General features: G+C 37.6%; 1 protein-coding gene across 6 annotated transcripts in view; it reads left to right on the forward strand.

Annotated features, from left to right (window-relative positions):
• The window catches only part of ARPP21 (cAMP regulated phosphoprotein 21), a 196,970-nt gene that overhangs the window by 39,225 nt on the left and 142,792 nt on the right, over positions 1-14,953 (forward strand). The gene's annotated exons all lie outside the window — the stretch shown is intronic.

Below are 14,953 nucleotides of genomic sequence, written 5' to 3' on the forward strand. Positions count from 1 at the left end.
AGCAGGCAAGATCTTTTGTGTGGTTTGTGCACACTTTCTCTCATGTCTGTTTTTCCTTTTTTTTAAATATTTGAGAACCTTGTTTTGAAATAGAATGCTGAAATCTTGGCATTCTTTCAAAAAATGTTTCTTGCTTCCTAGACAGACCTTAGAGGATTTTTGCATTAACATCAGCAAGATGGCAAAAGGGACATCAGCATGCAGGTTTATCATTATTATTATGCAGACAAGATGCATTTGTGGCTAAAAATATTAATTAGGAAAGTCATGAATTAGGAATCATTAGGTACTTGTAAACAGTAAAGACAAGTTGACATGTTGTTATGTGACTCACAAATACTTTTTCACCTGGAGTGACCTGTATAGAACTGTAGGTCACTTTATTTTAGAGAGGACTCTATGAGTTTAGAGGGTATTTCAGAAAAGAATGATGACAATGAATAAAACCCTAGGAAAGCTCTCATATGATGTGAAAAGTGGTTACTTTAGAAATAAGAAGACTCAAAGTTGACATAAAAGTACAAAAAACACTGACTGGTGGCAAACAGTTGAGCCTCTATTGCAACACTCGTGGAATTCAAATGGGGATGTTTAACGCTAGAAAATGACTATTCCTCACCATGACATCAAAATTCTATGAGATATTGTTAGCAAAATTCATACACTTGAATCTTGGTCATTTGTATGCATGGATGCACATTTTGGATAAAGAAAAATATTTCAAGTTTAGTGCTAGGAAAGAGCTTATAAATAATTGTTTCAGTATTTATTTAGTGCACTTCAGGAGCAGAAGTGGGCTTCTGGTAGAATCAGATCCACTCCACTGACTTCTCCACATGTGTAAGTGTGCACATATCTCAAATGGCCCCACCTTTACAGGAAATTTAAGTATAGTGAAAGGAAAAAAATCCATCTTTGTCCCTCAACCCTTGCACAGTAAGCCTCAGGAGTCACCTTATTTTTATAGGGTTTTATCTAGTGGGAGAAGAAACTTCTCAGGGAGCTCATAGCTGAGCTTTGTCCTGGAGGGAAGCAGTTAATTCACTCCAGGATAAAGCCATCCTTGCTTCCAGTGCAGCAGAAAAGGGCTTCCTGTTTTTAGTGATGGAAGTGGAGTATGATTCCTTGTATTTCCCCATTCCTTTGGACAGCAAAAAAGAAAAAAAGAATATGAAAGTTCATGGTAGGGCCCTTTCAAAAAGGAACAGATAGGGGAAAGCTTTCTTATGGCAACTGACATAAAACAATAACAACAAATACTTTCAGGAAGGCCTGAGACAAATGAGGAAAATAAGCTATACTTCTTCTTAACAAAAAATGTATATCCCATTAATATTGCATCCCTCTTAGAACATTAGGAAGAAGAATGTGAGACATGTATGTTTCTTTTTTCTGCAGAATTACATGGAAAATGTTTGGATTTTCCACAAGCTGCAGCAACAGGAAGTTTTATTTTTTTAGCTTTGTTACATTGATTGCATGGAGTGCTTATAGGGTATACATGAAATTCCAACACATTGTTCTTTTTTGTTCTCAGTTTGTTTTTTTTCTCAGTAAAGCTTGGATTGACAACATTAACTTGTCATTTACCTGAAAGCTCTTTCTAATTTCATGATTGATTTTTTCTGTCTTTGATTAAATTACATTATTGATTAAATTATATTTTAAAACATACTTTAGTTTGGACTTCCTTAATTTTTCCATTCCTGTCTCACCACGCAGCTGAAGCTTTTTTTAATTGTAAATTAATTCTCTGAACACCTATCACCTAGTTAAAAAGCAAAACAAAAGAGAATCTAATTCACCTGAGCAAATAATCCTGGAAGAACGCCTACTACTGAGTGCTGAATAATATATTAGTACTTCCGAAAAAGAAAATAAATTCATTTTTTCCATTCCTGGGCTCCTATTTGCAGGACATCACTGGGACAGCTGGGACTCCATTAAAAACTGGGGTGCGAAACAGACAGTTCCTCTATCGCAAAAATGAGAGCACGTCCTATTCTAGCTGTTGGCTACTGATCCGAGAAAACCAAACATTTTGTTTTTCTCCCAGTCCACCTCCATGAACATAGTGTTTTATTGTTAGAACTGAGCAATTGTTTTGGCCTGTGATCCATTGCTTCTCTTTCTTTTATTTTCCCTTCTGGCTCTGAGAGAGGCTGGCAGAAACATCTGTTAGAGTTAAGACACACTGCAACGACTCAGCTGATGCGGGCGCCCTGTAGCACATTGGCTGTGCAGGAGCAAGGAGATGGGCTTTTCTGTCGACATGATCTATAACACTGCGCAGCTAATTCAGGAAGAGTGAACTATTTTGGGAGGTTACCAAATGACTCAGAATAAAGAAGCAATTGTGTAACAAATGCAAAACTGAACATTCAGATTATCTGTCCATTAAAAAACTGAAAGAAAGCAACCTATTTTCGGTTCAGCTGGGGGGAGTAGGTTTCTTTAACAGCACCCAAGTTAATTTAAAGCATATTCCTGAATATATAACCTTTGCTACCATGAGCCACAGATGCTTTAAAAATAATAATAAAAAAACCCCCTTTTACTCCCTTCTGATGACAAATACGAATTCAAGTGCAAGAGATTTAAGCCAGTGTTTGATGTTGACTGCATTGCACCCAGAGTTTTAAATCCCATTATAAAATTACTCTCTTATTAAATGAGGAGTTTAATAGTTTGCTTGTATAGGTGATGGTCAAAACAAGATCAGTAGTGTTTTCACAGAATAGGAAAAATGATAAAAATAATGATGACTGAGTATGTACTAAGTGTCAGCTCTATCAGGATCATGGGCTTGAGATATAAATTTTAATATAATATTTCTCAAACCTTATTGATCATCTCTACTTAAAATTCACAGATTCTCCTTATAATGCTTCAGGAACATTGCAAATGTCACTACAAATTCAACACCTGGAAAGCTTTGCATTTGATTAAAAAAAAAAAAAAAATACTGCAATATTTACCCTCTAAAAAGGAGACGACCTTATTGCCTTAATATTTCATCAGTTTTCTAAGTGTATTAGGTACACTGCATGAGGTTAAGGCATACATAACAGGAAATAAAGAATTTTAAAACTTAGCCACTGTTGTATAACCCTCATATAAAGATGAGTTGTGAAAATCAGGCTCAGGTGAAATCAGTGGCATGAATTCAGCAGAGCATTGTTTTCATCCCTGCTGCCAAAATTCTACTTTCTTCGACCAGATCCTGGGCTTAGAAGAAATATTAGTAGTGAAGTGACTCTTATTGTATTGTAAGATAGGGTAACCTGATGTGAACATGCTAATGTGGAACTACAGGATGGAGTCAGCAGTGGTTTATCTTTGCATATAGAGCTTTGAGGGGGAAAAAGGCCACATGCACAGAATGAATAAGAAACACGGGCAGACTGATGGAGGACATAGCCTGTTTTGGCTGACATGAGAGCTGTCAGCAAATTAGCTCTGGTTGAGTACACAGGTGGAGTTTTCTCTGCTGTGTTGGATTTTTCAGGTTAGTACTGTGGAACTCCTTACTGTTTCTGGAGGCTGGGTGTTAGAGAAAGCAAAGCTTGCAGGGCTGTGGGGAAGGGACAGCTGTGACAGTCACTAGAGCCAATCTCAGTGTGTGCTTCTCATACTTGTGACACCTACGTGCAGAGAAAACTCTGTTTGTGAAGGGGAAGCAAATTCAGTTCCACTGTGCTTTTTCTCTACTTGGCTTTCCAGCTCTAATGAATGAAAATTCATCTGGAGAAATACTAATTGGGTTTGACACCACAAACAGGCAAGTAATGGGAGCAGGTTTCTCATCTAGGCAATCTGATGATCTAACAAGCTGTCTCAATGAGAATAACTAGTTTAAGACCTTGTGACGTTATTCATTAGTTTTCTAACACCAGTCTTTACAGTACGTTTCCCAATTTGATGTTGTATCTCCTTCTTTAGCTATAGGCTCTGTTGTTTTATATCCAAGATAATGCTTCTTGCTAATCCAGTGACAATCATCAGCAAAGAATTATCACTCCCCAGCACTCCACCATTCTCACAGTATTGCTGAGGATGTTTGTTTCACATCGATGCCATTTTACCATTCCTGGCAAGGTGACAAGTTGAGTTGATCAAGAAGGTGTCAGTAAGTATTAATAAATGGATATCTGGGAAATTTTTCAATGCTGAAATTAGTTTTGTGCAAGAGAGATGGCCAAATATTCTTGTGTTTTTAGGAATGGTCAAAATGTGGGGGTGTAATAGTTGATTGCCCAGAGGAAGTATCAAAATCCTGTGATTAGCTAGTTCTTTGCTCATGTCAGTGCAGGAATTTGAAAAGGGCAAATGGGTGAGAATGTACTTTCATGAGCATGGCAAGATGAGAAAAACAGAACTAACATATGTGTCTTTAAATAATACTGGACTGGCATGATTAGGCTTGCTGAAAAGCATCCTCTGCATCTTTTCAGACTTTAAAATCACCTACAAATCTCTTTGTACATCCTATATTTTTACTGTTTTTGCGGTAATTCTTACCAGTGTAAACGATTCTTATTGAAAGTAAGTGTGTTTACATGTAAATCTAAAATAAAACTGATTTACTATTATAGAATAATTGCATTTAACTGAAAGGACAAATATTAGCTTCATTTTCAGGGATACAGGATTTTCAGAGAGAAAATGCAAAGTTCCATTCCTCATCACAAAACTGTAATGTGGAGGGAAAAGAATTTTGTTTGCATAAACAAAAATCAACAAACTCAGTGCATCTAACTATTTGCCTTGGAAGTTTTCCTCATTTCTTCTTTTATAATGAATCATAATATGAATGTAAATATCAATTGCAATCTACCAAAAAGTAGAAAGTTTCAGATACTATTTTTGGTCACTGACTGTGCACATAAGCACTTTGAATATCATAGGAAAAGCTGTTCATAAATGGAGCATTTCTCAGTTTAGAAAAACTTTGTCCTGTTTTATTCAGGCTATACCTATAAATAGAAATCAGCTGCTGAGAAATGAGTTTACTATGCTAAATCATTCTGGTTTATTTTGCTACACAGCTAATCTCGGCAAGGCCAAAAAATAGTTAATAGGCAGTCTTTAAGATCTCGTAAGATGACATTTGGAAATCCTGCAGTCATATTAGTCATTAGCCATGGCAATATTCTGCCATAAGGCAATGAGTCAGACAATTGATTAGAGAACCTCATCATGATATACCCTCCGGCATGAGTATGGAGAGAGGGAAAGGAAAATGAGAAAGAAGAGTACAGGGGACACAGAACAGTAACGTGGAGGAATAGAAGGGCAAAGAAAGTATGAAATAGTTTATTTTTTAGAGGTAAAGGGTAATGGAGAAGAGGGAAACAGCATAAATAATGGATCTTGGGGACCCACTTTGCTCTAGACATGAGGCAGCCGTTGGCTACCTCCCTTACAGGTGTTCACTAAAAGTCTTGGAGAAGAGTGGCATTGAAACAGTGTCTGCTTTTAATTCTGGATATTTTCTCAAATGGCTCTGTAGATATATATGGCTTTATCAGCTATCAACGTGTGCTAAGGAGCATCAGCAAAACGAACAGTGCACAGAAGCTGACAAAATGTCTACAGGGAACACTGGAAAAATGCTCACCATTGAAAAAATTGCTAGGCACTGCAATTAAAAGGAAAGATCTCTGCTATTTAGGAGCTTGTGATGCCTTTACTGGTGTCTCTACTATGACTCCCCTGCTGCTGTTTTGGAAATTAGCACACCACTTTTGGCTGTGATACTCAGGTATGCAAGGCTGAGTACCTGCCCCATCCTTGCAGTCAAGCTTAAAAGCTGCCAGCTCCTAGTAGAAGGAAGGCACTACACACAAAATACAGTTTACCGTACCAACTATTGTACAAAAAATAGGAAGGAGAGATGCACCTAAGCGCAGCTAAGATTTTATTGCAGTGCTTTTTTCTTTTTAAATTTGTGTCCCTAATGTGTGCTATTCTCCATAGCGGGGCATGATTTACAGTATTTCCAAATGATTGGGTCTGTCTTGGTTTTGTCCTGTATCAAATTCAACTAGGTCATCAAGTGACGTGCAATTCTACCAAAAATTGGTGAGCTTTGTAATTTTACTGCTGCAGATTTAGTACAATTTGTTCAATATACTCATGCGATGAACAGTCAGAGTTGCTTGTGCCTTCAGTGCAAGGGAGCTGATAGTAACGTGTTTCCCAAAAAGGCACCGTCTTTGATGATGTTCACTGGCTTTCCTGGCTTGCTGGGCTAATCTCTTTTCTAAGGTATTTCAGGAAAGAGCTTCCTGGTTTTGTTTATGTTTATAGAAAATATATTAAATTTATAATACCAGGAAATGCTGATTTGTTGGGGTTTTTTTTGGCTTATTTTCTAAGTATTCTGATTTGTATAAAAATACTCTCCCTGGAATAAACACTTACTATAACTACTTTATAAATCAAAATGAATAATTTATTGTTTGTGCTTTTAAAAACTGTGTTAATCAATATAAAACATTTCAAAAGAATACATACAGATGATATTATTGGCAAACAAGATTGCTGCCAAGATCAATGTAAAACTCCCACTGTCTTCAATGAGACTGTTTTCAGCCTGGGACGTAGGACGCTACATGAACACAAGTTCATCATGACGGATAGTACTTTCCCCAGAATTACAATAGCCAGAAGAAACATCAGAAGAAGCAGCTGTGAAGAACAAACAAAGGCATTGGGAAACAGTTTGAATTTCTCAAAATGATCAATTCAATAAAAGGTAGAATCAGGATCAGAGCCCTGATATTTGAAGTCAAGACCTGGTTTCTGGCTAACGATGCTGCTTCACATGCAGCTTTCTCAGGCGATGCAGCTCATCTTTCATGGGCTCATACAGAGAGAGATCTTAGACGGCGTGCAACAACAAAATCAATTGTGAGAACAAGCTTCAGCAGATTAATCCCCACCACAACTAATTAGCTTTCATAGTGGCATCTTGCCTTTCTCTCTGTCCTATCCCCACTCTTCTGAAGCACTTTGCTCTCTGTCACTTACTTCTGTAAGCTGTGAAGCTCTCCTGACTTAGACAGGAAAGGCAAATGGGAAGGCTTCATGCCTCACATGCTTATATAAGCAGTGGAGCCCAGGGCCAGGTAACAGAGTTACAGATTTGAAAAAAATTTCTGGTTGCCATGCCTGTCTCACTTTCAAATTATTCAATAAATATTTCCTCTTCATAAAGAATCTGGAGGGCCTATGTCAAATTCATCTTTTGGGGAATATGGTGATATAGGCACATTTAATTATCTTAAACAGCTAGAATTTCGTGACACAAATATTACAACAAAAACACTGTTGAAAGCTACACAGCATAAGGATAATGCCATATGCCATTAAAATATATTTATCTTAATTGTCATATTAATTGGTAGGTCCTGTGGGCTGTAAATTTATCACAAGTCTGGTCTGCATTAAGAATGGATCATAAGATTGTAACTGCAAATCCTTGTGCCACTTAATAGGTAAAATTAGGTGTCCCATTAGTCACAGTTGTGACTAATTTCACCTACTCTGACATTATTATGAACATTATGCAGTTGTTTTAATATCTTTGTATAAAGATTAGCCTAGCTGTTTTATTATGTTTGTGTCTTACTCTATGATGTCTCATTTCTTTTGTGTAACTGCTATTACTAATAGTCAGTACATAAGGAGTCCAAGGACTACACTGTTTTCTTTAGAGAATAATTATTCTTGTATAACATTGGAACACTATGAAGGTGTCTAACATAGAAACTATTTTACATGGAAACAGTCATCAAGATTAGCAGCTACTGTGGTTCATTAATCACTAAAATTTAAGGAAAACTACCTGTCATATAAAACACCAACAAATAAAACAGAAGTTAAGGTCACGGTCCAATTTTTCAAGAGCTTATAGGGCATCTATTATGCCAATCAAAGACTTTTTGAGGGCATTCTGAAATTTCTTTATGGGCATGCAGTTGACTGAGGATCATAATCTGGCCCATTGTGACAGCCTCACATTCTCTCCACAGAATATCAGGAGGCTTTGAATATAAAAGACATATCCTATAGATATCTGAGTCCAAGGGCTCTTGACCCCAGAGTCAGTAAAAGAAGATGAACTGCAGTAGCCACAGAAAGCAGATGAAGCTTAAGAAAAAAAGATTTCAGGAGGACTCTATCTATTTACACAGAGCAGCTGTACAATATCTGAGGAAAAATGATGAAGCCCTGAATCACATGTTGATTAAAGCTGGAATAGTTGCCTTTTTTTCTGATTGCTAAACAAAGTAACTTTATTAGAATCAGAAAACTAATTTTATTCTGAGACCTACACTCTTTCTGCATCTGTGTCTCTTTCTTCCACATCTGATACTTGTTAAATTTCTGCCAGGAGCCTGCCTGCCCACTGAAGCTCAGCTTCCAGCTATGGACTTAAAGAAATAATAGGAGTGTTTTGTACTTTTTGCTTCATAATGTACTCCTAAAATCTTTTTGTAACATACACAGCATGCAAACAACATTAAAGAGAATGGAAGGACAGATTTTCAATTAATCTGAGTTTGGTTATTCATTTTTAAATTACAGAACAGTCTCTGATGTTAGGGAGCTGCATAATTCAAATTGCTGATGAGTAGCTGTCTTGAAATGAGAGCTTAAATGAATATAGTAGGATGATCACGTAGCTCACTCCATGGACCTTGGATCAGGCCCCAAGAAAAATTAAAGTTATTTGTTGTGCAGGACCATACAGACCGAAGTATAGTTACCATCCCCCAGAGTTTTCACAGTGAAGTTACATTGTATGGTTGTATTATACTGAGCTCCCATAGAATTATTTAATACAATATGCTTCCTGGGTTTTCCCTGACACTGGAAAGTGATTAGGCATTTAAAGTGTATGGTATTAAAAAGAAAACACACCAAATTTAGAAAAAAAAAAAAAAAAAGGCTTTTCTCACAACAAAGTAAACTTTCTTATCTGCGGCAGATCAGCAGCAGGAGTTAATATAAAGACAACACATAGGTTAATGTCTCTAACAAGTTAATCTTCATCATTCTAGGTGTCCCATGCTTGCTTTAAATGAATACATCATTCATAGCTGGATATCCATCAATTCATTCATGATAGGATAGGCTTTTATCCCATTAAGAACTATATTCCTTGTATGTATTTGCATTGGTACAGACTCCTGCTTTCTAACTTGGGAGAGGCATAAAAGGGAACTTCCTTGGAATGGCAGGAAATAAATTTTTTATATGTACAGGTTCCCCCCAATCTTAAGGTCAGGTTTACTAGCCATCAAATGGAGTAAGAGTTACCACACTTTTTAACTAACCCATTCTTTCTCCCATGACAGTCAATAAATTTACCTTTGGCTGCCGGAATCCAATTTCCTTTGGCAGCATAGGCATTGAGACATGTACGGCTCGTGCAGATTGCAGCCTGTATCAGTACTTAGTGAGCTCTGAATTTCATTGCTAGGCTGTTCAGTACCCCCACAATGTCTTTCAAAGTCTTCTAGACTCTGGTTTATTGTATTACCTTTGGCAGTCTGAAGTGGGGTAATTTATATTTGTCACAACTGCCCTTCAGCTGGTGTGGTGCTGGTACAACCGTGGGCTTTTTTGTCATGTCTTTTTCTTTATCAGTGAGGGAGCCCAGTATTGTGAATAATTAAAACCACATAAATAGTTGATCTTGGTGATACAGCATACCACACTATATGTCTTATGTAAAAACAATGTATTTTTATTTCTATCCTCTCATTTGCTTGAACTATATTAAAAAATTCTCATCATGAAAAATTAAAGATGATAAGAATAGTCATTATTATCCTGTTTACTACATGTAGCTGATGTAGAGAGATATTTAGCTTTCTCCTGAGGAATGGTTTGATGTATATTTGTTTTCAATTAAATTTGCATATGCCATTTTAAAGAGAAAGATACTTTATTTATCTCTATATTTGCTTTTAGTAAGGAGGGAATAAAAGTTCCACACTTCCCCTCCCCTTTCCTGCATCGCTGCAGGAGAGCTCCGTATTGTGCATCATAAAGAGATTGGGAAGCTGGGTAATTAATCATGGGCTTTTATGTAATAGAAAGTTTAAAATTCATTAGCTTTATATCAGAGCGAGTGTTATGAGGGAGAACATGTTGTGAATGAGAGGGAGAGCCTTATAATTAAGGAAGTGTGTAAATAATAATGAAAGTCATTAGTGCCATTCAGTTTCTAAGAATGTCATAATGTAATTGGAGCATTAAAGTGAAATTTGCGATGACAAACATTAACGATACAAAAGAGAGAAAATGTGGTTATCTTTAGTTTGACAGATAATGTCAGCTTTCTTGCAAGGCCCAGATGGTACACAGGAAAATGTTATGAACAGTTTTGTTTTAATATTTTTGATGTGATATTTGGCGATACAATGTCACAAACCCACTAGTAGGTTTACATTTGTGAACCGATAGTGCCTTTGAGTACAGAGTCCAAGGCTGAAGCAATATATAGGGAAAGTCTTGTCACTGATGTAAGACTGTTGTTGCAATAAAGGTGAGTTGCAGAGTAGCACGTTATTATGTGGCAGTGAAGTTTTCTGTCTGTCTCTCTCTCTGGATATGCACTTTGAATCTTTCTCTCCTTTATATTAAGAAAAAAAAAAAGAAAAAAGAAAATAAAAGAAAAGAAAAAGAGAGGGGGAGGGAGAAAAGGAAGAAAATTATTTAACAGATATGCAGGAAATTATATGATGCTAAAATTGTACCATGTACTGTTCTTTCAATGAAGGGACTTTGCACATTGCAAAGGCTATAATTTTAGGGTGTGAAAAAATGTAGATTCCAAACAAAGAAAAATTTAAATATGTCTAGTGGATAAGGCAAGGCGAAACAAAAAGAAGGCAGCTGGAGAAAATCTGAGGGAACAGTATTATTTTAAGGACAGTGGCTTAGAAATTAATATGCTTAAGATTCCAAGACCTGAATGGCCCAAGACCACAAAATCCTGGAAGCTTAAGCATTTGTCTTTGTGCTCTGTCCATGGAGTACAGTGGTTGTGGGATTCCCCACTGCCCCCATCACTTAGTGTCAAAAGGACCTAATTTTTACATAAGCAGTCATTCATTGTTTGCTGTCTCTTTTCTGCAGCCCAGTAGCCAACACAAAAGTTGATTCCAGGTGTTGAAGATGAAGCACTGAAAATTGCTAAATTAATGCCAATTAATCTCATGTTTGGATGACAGTTTTAAGAAAAGGAAAACTGGTCCACATGAGTGAAAGTGGGTGAGGGTCATTACCTCAGCAGGATTTTGACCCACAACTCCTTGAAAAACCTCTAAGACTTCCAACTCTATGACAAAGGCCACATTTTTTTCACAACTGACAGAATTTGAAAGGTTTTTTAAATGTCATTGTAAGAATTATTCTCTGCATACAGTAGGGCTGCTGCAACTTTTGGGATCTTTGAGTAGGATGCTTCAGAGTAGAGTCACACTGGCAGCATCAAATTGTGGTAACATACCTATTTTTCTGGTCATTTCCACTGAGGATGACCAAAACCAGAGTGATATATATAAGCTGCAAAAAGACGTTGCCTCAAGTAGTTGTTTTTTGCAAGTTTGTTTTAGCACTGGTTAGGCTTTTTTTTTTTTTTTTTTTTTTTTTTTTTTTTTTTTTTTTAAGTTAGATTAATTTTGTTTAGGGTTTTGGGGTTTTTTTCCTGGTTACCCTTGTTTTTGCCTGTAAAGCGCAGCATGGCCTTAACGGGGGCAAGTACTTGATTTCATTGTGAGGGGAACTGATCTGCCAGAAAATTCTGTTACTCTCCTGACCATCTCTGCTGTGGAGGGCACCCTCACCTCCTCTTGAAAAAGGTTCATGGCCAATGTTTGTTGTTTGTTGCTTTTCTCGCTGGATAAAGGTGGTCAGCGTGAGCTTCAGAGTATACACTGGAGTAAGGTAGGGTGGGCAGCAGGAAAGAAACACACCCAGGTTACACAGACACTGTGGCCAGGATGCTTTCTAGAGATTCTGATGGGAGAAGACAAATTATTCTTAAAATTTTTAAAGGAAAACTGAAAAATAGTATCTGGTTGAAGAGTGTCAACATAGTAGTATGGCATCAAGTTACTTGTGAAAAATACTTGCAAGGTAGGTCCAGGCCTCATGTAAGTTGGGATCCTTCTGTTAAACTCTTACATTTAAAATGTTCATTTCAGAGAAGACTAGACCTTCTAGAAGCAAAGGTTAAGAGTGCACCAAGTTCAGAGGAACTTCAAATGGAGAAGCTGGTGTTAGTGAGTACGTGTTAGTGAGTCAGAGTTACATGGGCTGACTGGCACAGCAAATCTTCCTTTTTTCACCCCCAAATCATTTGCCAACTTCATTCTCTAAGTTTTCATATGGTTTCCAATCTATAGCTGGGGTGATGTTCTTCTCTAAAATATACATGGTTCTGAGAGTTAAACAAAGCCTACAACTCCACAAGCATGTTTTACACCTATTCTTAATCCTGCTCTAGCAGGATTTCTGTAAGGTAAGGGGGGATTCCTGTCAAAATTGTTTTTTTCTTCTTTCCTCCTCTGTCATTACTGGTCTGCTTGGCCATGAAGCTCCCTGGTCCCCTGGCTTCCCTTCTTCCAGGACACCTTAAGGGCAGATGTAGGTCTGTGATGTTTTAGCAGTGAGAGAAAGACACCATGAACCTGTGTTGAAAACCTGTATTACCCACATCTTATTGTGGAAGCTGAAAATTGTCATCAAAGCTTGTCTGCTGGCCAGGTGTGCTGGGAGGTAACCTACGCTGTTATACTTTGCTCTGGACAGAGGGCAGCAATAAAGTCTTTTCTTGGTAAGATCTTGATGGGAAGCTGCTTTGTGCCAGTCAAAGTTGTTTGTGATTCTCATGGCTCCTCGGCCAAGGGCTGCAACTACTCTCTGGCAGATGCTGTGTTTGTCATATTTCTCCTTAGATCCGCTCATATTTGTGAGCCAAGCACTTCCTGGGTTCTTAGGTGACCCTGAGCTGCTGGATTATTAAAGCTCATAAATCCTATTGAAAGAGTTTGGAATTCCCTCAGCCTGATTTCTTCCCTACAGTACTCTAATAAGTGCAGGTAGTGCACATTCTCTACAATGAATCACAGATCCCAAGATAACCAAGTCACTGCATTCCCTGCCTGGAACTCTCCCTCCTCCTCTTTTCCTCACCATTTTCTCTCTGGCCCATTCTAACACCACAGTTCACACCACTCCAGCTGACTCTTCTTAGTACTCTTTCTCTTACTCACCACTGCATGCTTTGCAGCTTTGTACTATCGTGCATGCCACACATACACATCATGAAAAGTACTACTATGCTAAGTTTCTATATCAGATGTGTTTCTGTCCAGTGCAACTAAGAGCTGCCCACCACCTGAATATGTCACGCTGTCACAGCTCTTTCAATGCTGTCAGCAGTGTGACTGAGTCAGGATACAAGGACAAGCTCTCTCTGTGGTCGCTGGATTACTTTAGAACATCCTTTTCTGAGCTGCCAGCCCATGAAACAGGCCACTGCCTCTCCTACACTGCGACCTGAATGTTCTCTAGTCCTCCTGCCTGTAAACATAAATTGAAGAAAAGGCTACAACATGAGAGACAATATGCATAAATGCTAGGTGTCAAAAAGCCAGCTCATCTCCTTCTGAAAGTCACAGCTGAGCAGTGTTGCAGGAGCTACAGTTTCCAGTCTTAGGGGGGATCAGGCAACTTTTTTTTTTGTGTGGGGTGAGGAACTCCACACTGTAATATCCTTTTCAAGATACACAGATATGGTACATCAAACACTTTGGGATTTCTAAAAGAAACTAAGAGGGGATTTGAAATGTCAAATACAAAGAAATGATTATTTGCTTTCAGTGGGGGAAAAAAGCTGCCTCAGCCCCTCTAGCAACAGATTATATTTTTAAAGGGTTGTTCACTGATCTTTCTCCAAAGAAAGAATCCGAGATTTAGGCACCTGATCTTAATCCTAATGAGATCCATCGCAAAATTCTTACTGAGTTCATTGGGAAGAGCATAAAGCTTCATTTTTTTTTTTTTTTTTTTTTGTCAAATATGAGCTACCAGAACATGCTTTACACAAATTACTTGGGTAATTTTCCTTTACTTGACATGTAGCTGGAAAAATATTTCAGCTCTTCCTGAGAAGTATTTTAAACTGGAGCAATTTGGCTGTATTTACATATAGTAAAGTGTCGTCTTAAACAGATGCACGGTATTTTTAAGTCCATCTGCAAATTATGCATGATTAATTTGTTTGTAACATGTAGGACATAAAAGTGGAAAGGAGTTTAAAAATAAATAAGAATCCCTAAAACTGATTTCTTTCACATAAGATTATGAAAAAATACATCAACAGTTAGCTTATCATACTGCTGTGCCTCAAACTGAATCATTCCATAACTCCAAAACACAACAGACTTTATATGTTGAAGTGTTTGGTTTTTGTTTGTTTGTTTGTTTTTGTTTTGGGTTGGTTTTTTTTTTCACTGAGAAATTACTAGAAGCAGCAGAAATGTGCAACCAGTTGTGCAAGATTTTATTAATGCATTTAGTAACAGCCTTCTCTCCCAGGAATGATTGCAGAACTGCAAGAAGCTCTGTATATTTTTCTGACGTCTCATACTTCCAGTCTGATACTGGGTTTTGAGAGCCCAGTAAGGTTTTCTTGATTTCTAAGCGAAATTGAGATATCACAGCTAGAAAGTATGCTTGCAGTGAACAAGTAACACAGTCTGTCATCATGCTTTGGAAATACTTTGAGCTGAGGCACTCAGTGTTGTCTGTAGGAATTTTGTGTACATACAGTCCACATGTGCTTCACCTCTATATGTTGGTTCTGTTGCACAGGGGCACTTGGCAATACCAGAGTCCTAGAAAGCATGTACTGCTGGTTAATTAG

The sequence above is a fragment of the Hirundo rustica genome, chromosome 1, assembly GCF_015227805.2.
Source record: "Hirundo rustica isolate bHirRus1 chromosome 1, bHirRus1.pri.v3, whole genome shotgun sequence".
Lineage (NCBI taxonomy): Eukaryota > Metazoa > Chordata > Aves > Passeriformes > Hirundinidae > Hirundo > Hirundo rustica.